Genomic DNA, 16,853 nt, shown 5'->3' with positions numbered 1-16,853 from the left:
TACTCTGTGTGTATTTCTCCTCGCTAGGTCCGAATGACCTCGAGCTGGGTTCGAATGGCTTTGAGATGGGGCGAAATGACTTAGAGTGAAGATTTGCTGCTCCTACGTTTCATCCAGAAGCAACTTTAACAATTGAGGAACAGCGGAAAGAAAGGTCGGTGTAACTTTGACCTAATTGGGTGTAGGTGTCTGCAGAAAAGTGAATTGTTTTTTTTTTCGGCAGAAACAAACGCTATGCCATCATACCCAAAAACAAAACAACTTAAACAAAAGGTGTAACAAAATAGCGGAATAGCGGAATAGAAAAATAGTGTTGTTAACGGCGCTATTGCGTTTAATCTCAAAGCAAAACTTGAGCATTCCCCTAAAACCGGTAAACCGTGAACAGCCTTGCTATACCACGCAAAACCGTGCTTAAGAGAGCTTTCATCCGTATAACTAGATTCAAGGTATAATTGAATACCCCCCCCCCTTCCGTTTTTTGTCAGTTCGTTTTATTGTTACGAAATCATATGCGTATGCGTATGCAGATAATATGCGAAATCATATGCGTATGCAGAAGAGCTTAACCTTGATTGCTGGCTTTACTGCTTCAAGAAATAACCGCAATAGGTGCCTTTATTTGCTTACCGAAGCTGGTTGCTGAAAATATAAAAGAAAAAGATAAATGGCGTCACAACTAGGCATTTAAGAGATTTAACACGCGCTGACTTGATACATAAAATATAGAAGTTATAATAAGCAATACCGATTCTTCAGAAGTTTTAAGGAAGTTGAACTATAAGAGCCGCTATAATAAATGAATGCTACTGAAGGTGCACAACGAAAAAAAAATACGAAAAAAAAATTCCATGGTGTCCACTAAAAAGTATAAGGCCCATTTGTTTTCTCAAAAACTAATTTAAATAAATATTATGAAAATAAACTGCGGATTGAAAAGCGGGTATTATTAAAGAGGCTATCGCTGCAACGCTCACGGCTTTCGCTCTATCAAGCTCAAGCCATGCTAAACCCTTTCAAATTTTTTTTGTATATTGTACATTGGTTTATAAGGAAAGCCCCACCGGGGTGGTGCAGTGGTAAGACGCCCGACTACTGTGCCGGAGTACCCGGGTTCGAACCCGACCTCGGCGACTGCGTTTCGATGGAGGCGAAACGAACAGGCGTCCGTGTGCTGTGCGATGTCAGCGCACGTTAAAGATCCCCAGGTGGTCGAAATTACTCCGTAGCCCTCCACTACGGCCCCTCTTTCTCTCTTTCCACTTTCACTCCCCCTTCCTCCCCTCCCTTACGGCGCAGTTGAGGTGTCCACAGGAAACAAGACAGTTACCGTGCCTTTCCCTTCCTATAAATAAATCAGTTTTATAAGGAAAGAAAGGCGCAGTGTCAATCAGACCTGAGAGAAAGAAGATGGGAGTGGAAGCGGAAGGAGGTCTCGTAGTGGAAGGTTAAGGATTAATTTGGCCACCTCTGGGTCTTCGTGCGCGGACGTTGCACAACTCAAGGCTGCCTCTCCGTTTATTATAATAACCGGTTCACAGGAAGAGAATAGTGCAGTATCTTTCAGACTTGTTTCTGTGGATACCGGATCCGGGCCGTAAGGGAAGAGGAAGGTGGGAGCGAAAGCGGAAAGATATCACCACCACAACTGACATCGTACAGCACACGGACGCCTCTTCGTTTCACCTCCATCGAAACGCAGCCGCGGTCGGCTGCGTTTCGATGGAGGTGAAACGAAGAGGTGTCCGTTTAATTTAGGTTTTGGGGAAAGGAAGGCGCAGTATACATTTGGATGAGCACCACGAATCTGTGGGCGTCCACACTTAATTAGGCCAAGGTCACTTGAAAGGCAAGTTTAGTGTCACACGAAGATCTGCTGTAACGAGTGTAGTGAAGCGCTGACATCGCACAGCACACAAACGAAGAGGCGTCCGCGTGCTGTGCGATGTCAGCGCACGTTAAAGATCCCCAGGTGGTCGAAATTGCTCCGTAGCCCTCCACTACGGCTCCTCTTTCTTCCTTTCCACTTTCACTAACATCTTCCTCCCTTCCCTTACGGTGCGGTTGCGGTCTCCACAGAAATCAAGTGAGACAGTTACCGCGCCTTTCCCTTCCTATAAATAAATCAGCTTTCGCTTCCATTGTAAATTGGTCTATAAGAAAAGAAAGCGCAGTGTCTGTCAAGATCACTTGAAGTTGAAAACCTAAACGTGAGCGATGGTGGCATGAGATATCGTAATAAAGCTTTAGCTTCAAAAATATTTTACAGAAGCAATGATCTACATTATGTGATTTGTTCGGTGTGATTATGCGATTTTTCCTTGACGGCAGAAAAATCCACAGGCTGAAATATTCATGGTCTTGTAATTCTGATATCAATACCGAACACAAATGGAATTGGTTTTGTCTTGGTTGTAATTTGCTAAAACCATCCTGAGGCGAAAGCCATTCGTGGCTCATGGGCGGTGTGTGCAATCTCCGCGACCAGAAAGTATCATCCTGTGATAGTTAACCACTAATTGCTAATTAAGTAATACTAATGTGATGAAACCTTATTATCCGCTAATTGTTGAAGGATCATATGTAGCAATTTGCCAATTAATTTGCCACCTAATTAATCGTCACTGCACCTGGATGATGTGGATAAGAGGCGAGCGTCACCATGGCAACCTATGGGCAGACAGGATGAGGGGTGTGCTGGTTCTTGTCAGCCTTTCCTCGGAATTCGCATAATCGCACGTAAGGAGACTTAATTGCCCCCTGGAATTTTTCAATGCTCGTTTGCGATTGGGCACACCAAGCAAGCATCTTAGTAAAGCTGTTACTTGGTCGCACCTGATAAACTGAAAAGACGGTTTCCGCACAAAATGCACTCATCTGTAGAAAGCACCACGCAAACTGCAAGTACTGCGGTAATGCCAATGCCGTTCAACTTATTGCAGGTGTAGAAACAAATACACACACCAGAGCCTTTTCACGGAGTTTAAAATACTTTCCATAAATAATCTTTACTCTTTAACCTTGGCCAGAAGATACAAGCAAGATCTGCATAACGATGAGGCCCTTATCATATCAATTGCAATTTTAAGTTAATGGGAATGTAGGTCTACATCCCGGTCACCAGAAATTTGGAAAGTTCCTTTTCTTTGGACAACCTTTAGCCGTCAAACGTTGAAATTTTCACTTCCATCATTGCTTAATTATCTCCATACTCACAATATAAATGTAGAAAACGTTAGTAGGTCAACGTTGAAATTTTTTCTTTTTGCATCATAAGAGTTAATAATTTTATAATGATGATGCACTTTTTTTTCTTTTTTTTTGTACATCCTGTATATATGTATTGTGTTCTTTACACTGATTAAGCAATTTTTTAACATGCAAATGTAGCTTTCTTATTTTATTATGTTTACTTCAGTTCATGCAATGTCCTTGCACATTTATTTTTTTTTCTATAGAAGGTTTTTCTGCAGATTATGCACTGCTTATGTAAGCATTTACGACCGCTGTATGCTGTATTGTACGACTTCTGTATGGCTTGTACACAGGGGCTTGAACCTTGACAAGTGAAGTGTTTTTACTTTTGTTCGAGGGTCTGCCGCTTTGATGGAAATAAACTGAATTGAATTGAATAAATATTAAAAACAACAGGTGTGCCGAAACAGACCTCGAAACCGTCAAAATATTGATCGAACCCAGCAAAATCTTTCTGATGGTGGCACATTGCATAGTTTGCCCGAGAAAGCCACCTACATCACTTTAAAATGTGTCCCTTGGAATTGAATTCAAGACAGTCGCACTGCATTAACACAAATAAAAAGATGTTTACAGCTATAGTTCACGAGCCAGTGAGATGGCAGGACTAAGTAAAATAAGAAGACCAACTTTACAGACATTTAGTTTAAGCGTTATTGCTGCAAATGTCGCAATGCTCACGGTGGAAAGCCGACGCAGCGGTCTGGAACTCGGATTTGCCGTAGGAAGCTGTGGGCGAAAAAGAAAAGAGCTCAGCAAGATCTTCACATGAGAGACAAATTTACTCGCCTATGTGGTACTAATGTTCTTGCAGATGTTTACGTGATACATGAGATGTATGAATGAATGAAAAACGTTTATTTTATATACAGGGAGGGTACGGCAGAGGTCCTTAAGGGGACGTCCTTAACAATTACTAGGTGGGCTCCCTCATACGGGAGACCATTGGTGTGAGCCGCGGCCCTGGCCCAATCGGCAAGGCTCTTTGCACCGTGTGGTCAGAGCAGCCGAGCAAGGTCACCTCCCCGGCCAGTCGGGATCGGTGGGGACGAAGTTGGTTTCCGGAACGTGAGCGCGCGGCCGGCCGCTTCGGCCGTTTCGTTTCCTTCGAGGTCAGTGTGAGCCGGAGTCCAGATAATCGTTCGATGCGTGGAGATACCGAAATAGTCGCTGTTTTTCAAAATTTTGCTGCCGAAGTATAGTATGTGCTCCTGCTCGATATTGCGGCAGGCACCCCTCCAGTCGGTTGTGATGACCTGCTAGTCCTGATCTGCGGCGGCTAGCGCGAATGCAACCTTTTCTGCGTGTGTAATGTGTGCACGGAAGGTAAGCCCGTTTACTACAGTGTTTTGGTGGAAGACCGCGGCTGTTTACCAGCCTCCATGGCGCGGGCCGGAGGCGTCCACTAGAACACTACCTGTTTGTGTCCGTAGTGGCGAGCCAAGGCTTCCACCAGTTCGGGGCGTCTGCCACTATGGTCTTCTCGTGTCATGTTGGGCGGAAGAGGGCGTACGTGCAAGGCCTATCTCCACTGTATTGGGATATGTAAGAGCTCTAGTCGAGCGAGGAGGCGGCGACGACAGCGTTTTAAACAGTCTTGTGTGCCTCTCTCGGCTCATTAATAAATGTGTTCACCATCCCCAGGGAAAATAGGCGCTGGTTCGGTGTTGACCGGCAGGTCGAGAGCCCGATAGACGAGTTGCAAAACCTACAAGTCAGCTTCCCTGTGAGGCAGAAATTCATGCACAATGGCGGTAGAACCTGACTCCGCGGCAATAGTTAGGTCCAGTGCATGCATCTACTACAGTCCACGCAGCTTCGGATGCAGTCCCCGTCGCACAGGCCATTGTGCGAGAACAGGTTTTCGGACATTCTTGACGCGGGCATAAACGAAGGGAGAGCACTGCCACACTGGGTGAGGAAAGTAGTTTTAGAATTGGCGACCCACGTGCGGAATGCTGTGACGAATGGGCAAGGGGTGCGGGAGTTACTCTGCCGCCAGTCGCTGTGCCAGCGCTGCTCCCAACTATTATTCCAAAGTAAGTCTATGCCGCCATTGTGCAGGAATGTCTGCCTCACAGGGAAGCTAACTTGTAGGTTTTGCAACTCGTCTATTGTATATTTCACAGAGAATGACTTCCGTGATTTCTCGTAGAATTTTAAGATGTAGCCCTAACTATTGAATCCTATGCATGCAATTCCCCAATTCTACAATTTCATGAAAAAGCCGAAATTCTGAGAGCACTCTGGGATCTACACTGCAGAAATGCGAAAGCCTGAGCATTACTGGTGCACATGGTGCATCAAGTTTGCTCTAAATATCAACTAAATGTATCGTGATTATCATCACTTTTGTCATCACTTTCGTTATCACTAATTGCAGCGTCATTGTCATCGATACTATCATCCTCACGATAGACAAAGCGAATTATGATCAACATTTCACGATCCCGGGCATGGCGCAGTTAGTTATAGCGCTCGGCTCTGAATCCAAGGTATAGATGTTCGATTGCAGGTGTATATATTCTTTAAATTAATTGCTAATTATTCACTAATTATTGATAATTTAATTTTATCATATAATTACTACTAAATTAGTGAGTTTCGTCGATGACCTCGTCAGTTTGATTGGCCAGACTCCTACTGACTAAATTTTCGAAATTGGCGTCTAACCGGATGTGACGTCACATTAGCTAAAGTGTGACGGAAGTGCGGCAGAATAGTGGCCGACAGTATAAGCCGTTAAAGGCTTTCGGCTTAATAAGAAGGCCAACTTTTCAGACATTTAGTTTATTCATTATTGCTGAAATGTCGCAATACTCACGGTGGAAAGCCGACGCAGTGGTCTGGAACTCGGATTTGCCGTAGGAAGCTGTGAGCGAAAAAAAAAAAGAGCTCAACAAGATCTTCATATGAGAAATTTACTCGCGTTTCTGGTACTGATGCTCTTGCAGAACTTTATGTGATACATAAGATGTAGACGTAGCAACCGAAGCCTATGGATGCAAGGCCCCAATTCTATAATTGCATTAAAGAGAATAAATTTGTTTTTCCCCCTCAAGGCTTTTTCATAGGGCTGTGTATCTATGTGAAACAAAAACAAATCAGCCAGTTGTTACACAGATTCAGCGGAGCTTGGAGAGAAAAGGGCTCTAGTATGGACAGTGATGGGCTTTCTAGCTCCCGCATTGACGCCACGGCGACTGAAAGTAGCTCTCGGAACCATGCGTTTCGGTGCCACGTTGGCACTGGGTGGAGTCTCCGGCTCCCTGAATTGATTTGGCAGAAAAAGGCGCAGATCATTGTTTGGGAGCTGTCGCAAGTAGAAAAGGCACTTTTACGCAGTTTGGGCGCACTTCTTTGAGCCAGCTGTACCACATTGCTCTAGCTTTTGCTGGTAGCATAGAGGGGAGTGTGCGATTCTGCCGTTCACCAGTAGATTCTCATAGCCTGAGTCGCTTTGGGACGTTAAACCCCACAAACCAACCAACCAACCATTTACGTTCAAAAGTGGACTTTTGTTTCAAGGATAAAATACCTCCTCCCCTTTTATTGCCACCCATAGGCAAACATCGTTCCGAATCGCAATCCAAACTTGAGGTCAAGGCCTTATTAACGACCGTACGATTTTCCATTGGAAATTAAAAAATCCGCACATATTTTTGTACAAAAAGATCCAGTGGAAATAAAATGGTTGATTTCTGACTCCTTAGACATTGCGAATATCTAAGCAGTCTCTTTATGCAGCAGTGAAATGAGGTGATAACTAATCTAACGTAATCAAAAAGAGCGTTTCCCACTGGAAGAAAATGAAAAAAAAAAAGTAGAACGACGCTTAAGCCTCGTCCTAGGGTATTGGCGATTGCGTTCGTTAACATCGGCTTTTCATTCCGAGAATTACCGGCATTGAAAGAGTAGCACAGAGTTTGGCAAAGTGTTAAACTCAATAGGTTGGTTTGAATTTTATGGAAACAGAGGCCGATTATCTGCCTCACATCGCGTTTAACACTATACTTGGAATGAATGGCATAAGTTAGAAGTCATACAATTGCCCACACATCGATGGTACCGGAAAGTTGAAAGAACGCTAACATTGTATTAGTTCATAAGAAAGGGGATACTAAGGATTTGAAGAATTACAGACCAATAAGTTCACTAACCGTTACCTACAAATTATTCACTAAGGTAATTGCTAATAGAATCAGGCAACCTTAGACTTTAATCAACAAAAATTCAAGAAGCTTAAATGGGCGAAAACCAGAAGACAACCGTGTTGTCTCCTTGCCTTTTTCCTGTCTTTTTTTGCAGTTTGAATAAAGTAGGTTTTCGAAAAGGGCACTCTACCTTCGATCATATTCATGCTATCAATCAGGTGGTAGAATTAGTCTGAACATAACTACATATAATGCATTCATTCAATACGAGAAATCATTTGACTCAGTAGAAGGCTCAGCACTCACGCCGACATTGCGAAATCATGCTCCAAATGAGTCACATGTGAAAGAACTAGAATATATCTATAGAGGCTGCACTGCAACTATAGTTCTCGATGAAGAACATCAAAAAAGGTTTTCAAAAGAAAGATGTTGGACAAGTAAAGATGATCTTTTCACTACTATTAACAGGTTGCTGAGAGCTAGTATTCAGAGTCTTGAAATGGAAGCTGTTGGAGATAAAGGTTGACGGAGAATGCTTCCGTAATTTGTGATTTGCCGATGACATTGCACTATTAGGTAACTAAGGGGACGAATTGGAAGGAATGATTGCTGACCTATAGAGAAAAAGCAAAACGGTTAGTCCAAAAATTAATATGTAGAAGACCAAGGTAATGTTCGACGCACCTGAAAGGAACCGAAGTTCGCAATAATTAGCGAAGCACAGAAATTAGTAGGAAAATACGTCTACTCAGGACAAGTACCAACCACAGATTTTGACCACGAAGGAAAAATAACAAGGAGAATAAGATTGGGATGAAGCGCATCTGGAAAGTACTCGCTGGTCATGAGTAGCAGCTTCCCAGTATCGCTCAAAAGGAAAGTATACAACGGTTGCATCTTAGCGGTACTCCCCTATGGGGCTGAAACGTGGAGACGCAGAGAGCTATAGAAGGGAAAACGCTAGATGTAGCGTTAAGACGTTGTTGTGACCGTATAACTGCCAAGTTGGCGACGTTTCGTCTGACGAAGTGTACTTCAAGAAAAATAAAAAGAAACACCGTTCCGTGAAAAACGGATCGAATTGTTTTCCCACGCTTCGTTCGACTGTTAACCCTTCCCGTCGAGGGGTGCCCATTGTCAGCGATGGACGATCGGAGTGACCCGTCCGCAGACGTTCGTGAGAAAAATGGAGCCTGGGGATTACGGCACTAGAGGCTTCTACGAGGAACCTCAGGAAAGAGTTGGAAGCCTGACGGTGCTGGGAGCCGTCTCCTTGGCGCCGCTCGTATACGTGTGCTTCTGAGAGGGAAACACGCCTGCACCTTCATGGCAGATCTTTGCAGAAAAAGCGGAGTTTACCTCCTCGCCTTTTCCACGCTCTACACAAGTGACCACGCCCGATGAAACAATACTGGAACAGTCAGTGCAACAGACCATAAATGCGGTGATGTGTTCGATTGGTTGCCGATACCTGAAGGATGTGCCCTGGAATTGATTGGTCAGCATCTTCGGAGAGAGGCTGGACATAAGGGAATTTAAGGACGGTGCAGAGCACGAAATGATGCTCTGAGCCCTGGGTAAACGGCTCATTCAGACGCGTTTTTGCTACGAACTCTTAACTCTCGCCATTTTGCTGTTCCTACCTTTTTCGTCATGTAAATAAGCAGATACAGAGGACACCAGTTTCAGTTTTGCAGTCTTACACTCACATTACATTATATTACCATACAGAGAAGGACACTGCCACCGCCGCACTCAATGCTCACCAAGGCCGAAGCTGTGGCATGGCGTCAACTGCAGACACATACGTATACGAATCTGTACCACAAACATTCGTTCTTCCATACACGCTACCCAATAAAATGCCCCACCGGCCAACAACATCGACCTACACTATATCATTTTGTTTGGGCTTGCCCAAATGCACCCGGCGGCATTTCATCCATAACTTACCCCACCCTCTTCTCTTGAGAAGATACCTTGTCTCGCATGAAGCCGACCGAACAACGCCGGCTACTCGAGCTGTCCGAGAAAATTGCAGTGACCAATGGTATTATGGACTGACACGCATTTATTCTTTGCTGAGACCGCTTCATTAGCACCAACCCTCAAGACCAGCGACAACTGCTCTGGCGGGCCTGCAGGATCGAGGTGGCACAAGGAGCCCTGAACTGAAGGCTCCACTCAGGGAGATAAGGAAATATAAAATTAAACTTTTCTTCCTCTTCCTCCTCCTGACAGTTTTCACACGAAGCCATAAGCATATTTGTGGCGACAGGCTTTTCTCAAGCATGGGGTGCAGTGACAGCGACGCCTTTGCGACCGAACGAGCTGTATATGTTGTCGAGTAACATATACGTCTGAAAGGGGTGGCGTTTCAACCACAAGAAGCCGCAATCGAATCCTGGTGCGGTGGTCAGATCTAAGTAAAGAAAATAAATAAGGCAGAGAATGCAGGTAAAAAAGAGTTTATTTGACCAGGCGTTATTTAAAGTTCATCAACCGAAACAAGCGATTGCAACGGCATCGCTAGTCCCCAAATAATGCCACAAAATTGCAAATTCCCACTTTTATTGGCTGGTATTAAAGGGTATACACACTTTTAAAAAAAGATTTCATTCCTAAACCTAGTGTTAGGATTTGAAACTCCTATTTTTTTTAGTTCTCTTTGATCGAAATACAGTTCCCTTTACCAGTCACCATCGGACGTAGCTGGGCTAATCAAAATCACATGGCCCCCTTTGGTGCACACGTGAATAACACAAGCTCGGCTCCTAGGCTGTCCAGCTGGTATAAGGCTCTCGCGAAAAACCGTCGATTACAGCGCAATAAACAAGGAGCAAAAGTTGCTTTTGCTTGTTCCTTTGAGAAGAAATAAAATGTACAAGCTTTTTTTGCGCCGAATAAAAGTTCACAATAACCTACAACGTGTCTCACAAATATATCAATGTCGCTCTTTCTTTGCCTACGTGAACCGATGTCGTGTCTGTAGCAATGCATGTGATGAATCAATGTTGCCTGACTACGAATTCTGGCGCTTAATGAAACTGAGGTCTGTGTCCATAGCGGGTGTCTGCGTTGATCTGTGGTTATACATTTATGGAAAAGCTTGAAAATCTGTTAATGTTCGCCTTAAGAATCAAGCTTGATAGCATCTTTTCCATACTTTTCTTTCTATATTATTTTACTGCATGCCACCGCAGTACTCATACATATGCTAGTACGACACACACGCCGCAACGCATTCTCTAGGCCCTCCTGTAACACGCTTGGGTCAACAAGCCTAGCCGGTTCACTCAGCACGCACAATGCCTGCTTGATCTTCAACACTGGAAAAAACGGAAATATATATATATATATATATATATATATATATATATATATATATATATATATATATATATATATATATATATATATATATATATATATATATATATATATATATATTCTGAATTACTCTATTGCAAAAAACCTGTACGGCAAACAGGTAAGTATTGTGATTTTCTGATTTGTTCACTTGATTTTAAGAATATAAAACGCCTTATTTCTTACGGACGCCTGACCCCGCAGGCTTTTTTTTTTTTTTTTCTCGGAACAAGCACTTTAACGTTCCGCGTTAAAGGGGTCATGCAATGCCTAAAACGGGGTAAAGCAAATCGGTCGAGAGATAGGTACTCCCTCACAGGTCAATTCACCGCAAGAATTTTTTAGCTAGCTTCATTAACACCAGAGATATCGGCGATTAAAAATGGCGCTCCTCCTCGCTCCCCTCAACTCAACACTCCGAGACACCAGAAAAAAAAAAAACGAAGAAAACAGCTCGGGAACTCCGCCCCGCTAGTCCAACACCACCTAGTGTTGACTAGCCCCGCCCACGAAGCGTCATCGGGTGACGCTCGGTTCTCAGACTTCCGGTCGTCGCGCCTGTTTTCCCCCGAGCGTCGCCCATGCATCCACGGTCTCTGCCTTTCCCGTCCCGTCTGCGTTTGCATAGCTTTCAACCTTGTCTGCTGTCTTCCTCGGCCGCCGGTGTCTTCAGTTTCTTGACCTCTCGAAATTGTGTGCGACAGCAGCCCGAACGACTTGGGTCGTTCGCGAGCGCATACCTGCAGGTGGGAGTCCACACATACCGGCGGCCGCCGCGGAGGGAGCACTTTCCTTCATATCCCTGCCCCTTTCAGCGCTAATTAGCGTGCACTCCTGCCGAGCACGGCTTTCTACAAGACCGCTTTCTTCTCTCGCGCTGCCTGGGTCAGTCTCTTTGGTACCGTCTTCTGCGGTTTGACCAACGGCGGCCGGTGACCCCTCGCGGAGTTGACGCGATAGCATCGACTCTGCACGGATGCTGGCAGACGATCGAGCGTGTGAGTTGCCCGCGTGCAAACATATGTCGTCATTGCTTTTAGACCGGAGCTGCTTTCATTGTGGTCGGCGAGAGGCATCTCTTGTGCATAACGAATGGAATGTATACGACGTATCACCGACGAGAGCACGGACTGATGATCGCTACCGAGTTTGGATATATCGGATGACAGGTGAGCACGAATTATTCGTCCGCGAATCTTAAAATTGAGATTAACAAAAAGGATAGTGTAGTGTCTTTTTTTTTTCTTTTTTTTTTACGTTCTTTCGCACATCGTTTAGGAAGTGCCAATGCGCAACGTGCACGCGTGTTTATTTCATGTGTACGCATCGTCCGAGCCAGAATCGACGGCGCAAAACATCAGCAAAGCAGCTCGGCACATTCAGTTCGGCAGCGCAGGTTGTCACTGATTTTCGCACCGACACGCAAGAATCGCGCACATGAGCATGCGAGCGGCTACGCTAGAGACGCAGCGAAGCGGGTGATTCCAAAACGCCGTCCGCCGTGGCTTCGACGCAAATAAGGCCTAGCGACGACCAGGGAGCAGCGCACGATCGGAGTGCCGTCGGTCGCGGCGCCCGCGGATGGCATCTCTGCGGTAACCTGGCGACACCCGGTGCTGCACATAAGCGGTGCGAATTTGTGTACTTTCGCGATGAAGCTGAGGACAGACCTTTTTTGACGCACGTTTCATTTACACGAAGGTTGATGCAGCCTTTTTAATCGGTACGGTGTTGAATCGGACCAGCGTGCTCTTTTCGCACTGCTGCACCGACGCGCACTTTCAGTCGGACGCACATAGTTTGGGAAGTGCCAATGCGTAACGTGCACGCGTGTTTTATCTCATGTGTACGCATCGGCCGATCCAGAAACAACGGCGCAAACATGAGCAAAGCAGCTCGCCACATGCAGTTCGGCAGCGGAGGTTGTCACTGTTTTCCGAAGCTACGCACACAAGAATCGTGCACAGGAGCAGGCGAGCGACTACACTAGAGACGCAGCGAAGCGGACGATTCTAAAATGCCGTCCGCCGTGGCTGCGGTGCAAACGAAACAAGGCCTAGTGACGAGCAGGGAGCAGCGCACGATCTGAGTGCCGTCGGCCGCAGCGCCCGCGCCTGGCGGTATCGGATGCTGCACTTGAGCGGTGCGAATTTGTGTACTTTCGCGATGAAGCGGGGGGTACACCTTTTTTTGAAGCACGTTCCATTTAATTATTAACACGCCGCACAAATGGTCGATGCGGCAAAGACGAGACGGGACTACGGTACGCTGCTGCCCCGTCGGTCGGTACATAAAGGTTGATAATGCCTATTTAATCGTTACGGTGTTAAATCGGACCAGCTAGTGCTCTTTTCGCACTCCTGCACCGACTCGCACTTTCAGTCGGACGCCACCATCTTTTCGGTCACATCGCGAACCGAAGCGCCAAGCTCGGGCTCACGCATGCATTGCAGCACTCGAGCAGACGACTTTCGCAGCTACCGGAAGTGTGTCAGTGACGTAGAGGGCGTCGCGGCTGCAGCCAATGGCAGCCTGTCGTGGCCTGTCACTCTGTTACTGGTGACGTAGGTAATCACGGCAGAATAGTCCCAAATCTTGCCGCCACGCGTATATGGCGCAGCCCTCGAATTTCAAAAAACGCTGTTTTTAAAAATTAATAATAAATCGCTGGATTTTTTCCGATGACTTTTACTTTGAACGAATGCTCGGAAGCATTTATTCTACACATTGAAAACGTTTGTCAGCGACCTTTCTAGCCGTTTCATGCCCCCTTTAATATATATAGTTTGAAGAACAGATGTGATCAGTACAACGAATACCTAAGAAGCTCAATACGGGCTCAAAGAGGCTATTGTTTTCAGAAGTACAATCGCTTAAAGCTTTTTTCGAGTGACGAAATCCCTTTCGCATTGTTTATTTATTTATTCAATCACTCAGTTACCCTAAACAACTGAGCGGGCTTTGAATAGAAAGTGCAATAATGGCTTAGCACAGAGCACACAGCAAGAACGGAAAACATCCAGGTAGTTCAAACACGAAGTAAACCCGCCATTGCAGGTAAAATGTACTGCTCATAGAACACTCACAGTCTCGGGAAGCACTTCAGGCATATGCAACGCTACGAGTCAAAATCACACAGAAAGTGATCAGTAAGAAACGTATTCTAGAAAAGGATTTACCGGTGTGTTTGTAATTTCTTTAGGAGGAGGGGAGGGGAAGCAAGTTCGTGCGATTTCCATACGCTCGTTCCTGCCTCTTGCCTCATCATGAGTTAAGCCGTCTTGGGCGCAGGTTCCGTCGGGGCAGTGTAAGGGAGAAAAACATCCTCCCAAGGCATATCACAGAACGTGCCTTCTCAAGGTTGATCTACTCTTTGATGCTCGGTGGTGCTTTTTGTTAGGTAAAAAATTTAACTGCGCGAAGAGAGAGCAGTTCGGTGCAGGGAACGCTAATAGACGAAAGAGATTTCTTCGCACACCATGTAGATATTTTTGTAAAGGGCAGTATGCTATGATCCAGGTTTCTGTCGCGATACATCAGGTTCCATTAAAAGCAAGATTGAACTGTTCCTCTATGAATTAAAACGCAGAACACTCACCCATAGGTGAGAAACACGTCAGCGAGGATCGTCAAGAGCCGAGAGAAATACTTCGTCCTCGTTATTGCTTTCGGAACTGGCTGCCCTCTTTGTTCAAATAACGGTCATCGTCGTCCTTGTCCTCAGTGGACGCGGCGCATATTAATTGGAGGAATTGGTCAGGGTGTAAAAGTGAAAGCCTAGGAAAGTAGAATAACATTAAGCGACGAAACAATAATTAATCAAGAATGTCGCAGCTTTTGGGAACGAAAGCAAGCATGGTCTCATTTCTAATAGAGTTACCAAAGAAAATTTAAAGCTTTAATAATGTATTATTCCCTCGCTGTAGTGCCTTCCCTCTCGAACTGAAGTTTTGATGCGTTAAATACGTGTATTTGTTTACGAGTAGTGCGTGCTTTGTGTTTATTTTTAGATACGTCACAAACATACCGTGTGCTATAGCCTTGTGCAATTTTGGTTATTTAGTGCGCATTGAGGCTGCTGTTTTCGGCGGGGACCGCCGTCAAGCCTCACATAGGCATTTTGTACTCGCCCATTGCATCATTGATGTGAAATAAACGTGTTTGATTGAGTGATGTTGGTCATGCTGCTCGAGAATCCATTTTCAAGCCACGTCAAACGATTCTCCCCTTCTTTAGAAATCGGCAGCTTTTCACCACTTCCAGTGTAAATTGTATCATGAATATCAAACCAATTTTTTTATAACTTTCATGAAGTGAACGAAGAGCTTGCCTTCTTGAAAATATAGAGAGCATGGTCACCGTGCGAGTTTCCTTGAAGGTGTTCCAGGGCTGCAATCACTTGGGGTGGGAATATCTGCACAGCCCGCAGCACGTTCATATTCTCTAGGTTTCAGGGATACACATGCTTTCTGGTCAAATTCCTTGCCGATTTCCCAGTAATGTTTTTAGTACTCACAGTGCTTTTGCACAAACTTGCCGACACCTTTGCCATCCGTAAGCTCAGGCTCGAGAAAGTGGCTACGAACATTCTTGAGCATGTGGCATAGGTTGAAACTTCGAATTCGATCTGTATTAAGAGGGTGTTCCACTATCGTAGAGAGGGATCCGTTGCCCAAGTGCTTGAACATTGTCGTGCTAGCAGAGTAGTTGTTTGTTCCGATGCGGACAATAATGAATCCATATGATTCCACAAATCCTACTTCCTCTTTCGTCCACGCAAGCAAGTCCGTTCCACCCAGCTGTCTGGTAAAATATTAAGCACGTGGTATTTTGTAGTTGTTTGTGGCACCATGAAGCACAAAACATAGCACTCTGTTTGCTAGACGCGCATATGAGTGGGATGACATGTTATCTATCTATCTATCTATCTATCTATCTATCTATCTATCTATCTATCTATCTATCTATCTATCTATCTATCTATCTATCTATCTATCTATCTATCTATCTATCTATCTATCTATCTATCTATCTATCTATCTATCTATCTATCTATCTATCTATCTATCTATCTATCTATCTATCTATCTATCTATCTATCTATCTATCTATCTATCTATCTATCTATCTATCTATCTATCTATCTATCTATCTATCTATCTATCTATCTATCTATCTATCTATCTATCTATCTATCTATCTATCTATCTATCTATCTATCTATCTATCTATCTATCTATCTATCTATCTATCTATCTATCTATCTATCTATCTATCTATCTATCTATCTATCTATCTATCTATCTATCTATCTATCTATCTATCTATCTATCTATCTATCTATCTATCTATCTATCTATCTATCTATCTATCTATCTATCTATCTATCTATCTATCTATCTATCTATCTATCTATCTATCTATCTATCTATCTATCTATCTATCTATCTATCTATCTATCTATCTATCTATCTATCTATCTATCTATCTATCTATCTATCTATCTATCTATCTATCTATCTATCTATCTATCTATCTATCTATCTATCTATCTATCTATCTATCTATCTATCTATCTATCTATCTATCTATCTATCTATCTATCTATCTATCTATCTATCTATCTATCTATCTATCTATCTATCTATCTATCTATCTATCTATCTATCTATCTATCTATCTATCTATCTATCTATCTATCCATCCATCCATCCATCCATCCATCCATCCATCCATCCATCCATCCATCCATCCATCCATCCATCCATCCATCATCCATCCATCCATCCATCCATCCATCCATCCATCCATCTATCTATCTATCTATCTATCTATCTATCTATCTATCTATCTATCTATCTATCTATCTATCTATCTATCTATCTATCCATCCATCCATCCATCCATCCATCCATCCATCCATCCATCCATCCATCCATCCATCCATCCATCCATCCATCCATCCATCCATCCATCCATCCATCCATCTATCTATCTATCTATCTATCTATCTATCTATCTATCTATCTATCTATCTATCTATCTATCTATCTATCTATCTATCTATCTATC

This window comes from Amblyomma maculatum, chromosome 10, assembly GCF_055883805.1.
Source record: "Amblyomma maculatum isolate TAMU_Amacu chromosome 10, ASM5588380v1, whole genome shotgun sequence".
NCBI lineage: Eukaryota > Metazoa > Arthropoda > Arachnida > Ixodida > Ixodidae > Amblyomma > Amblyomma maculatum.
The sequence above is the reverse complement of the archived record's forward strand: the minus strand, read 5'-3'. Positions refer to the sequence as shown.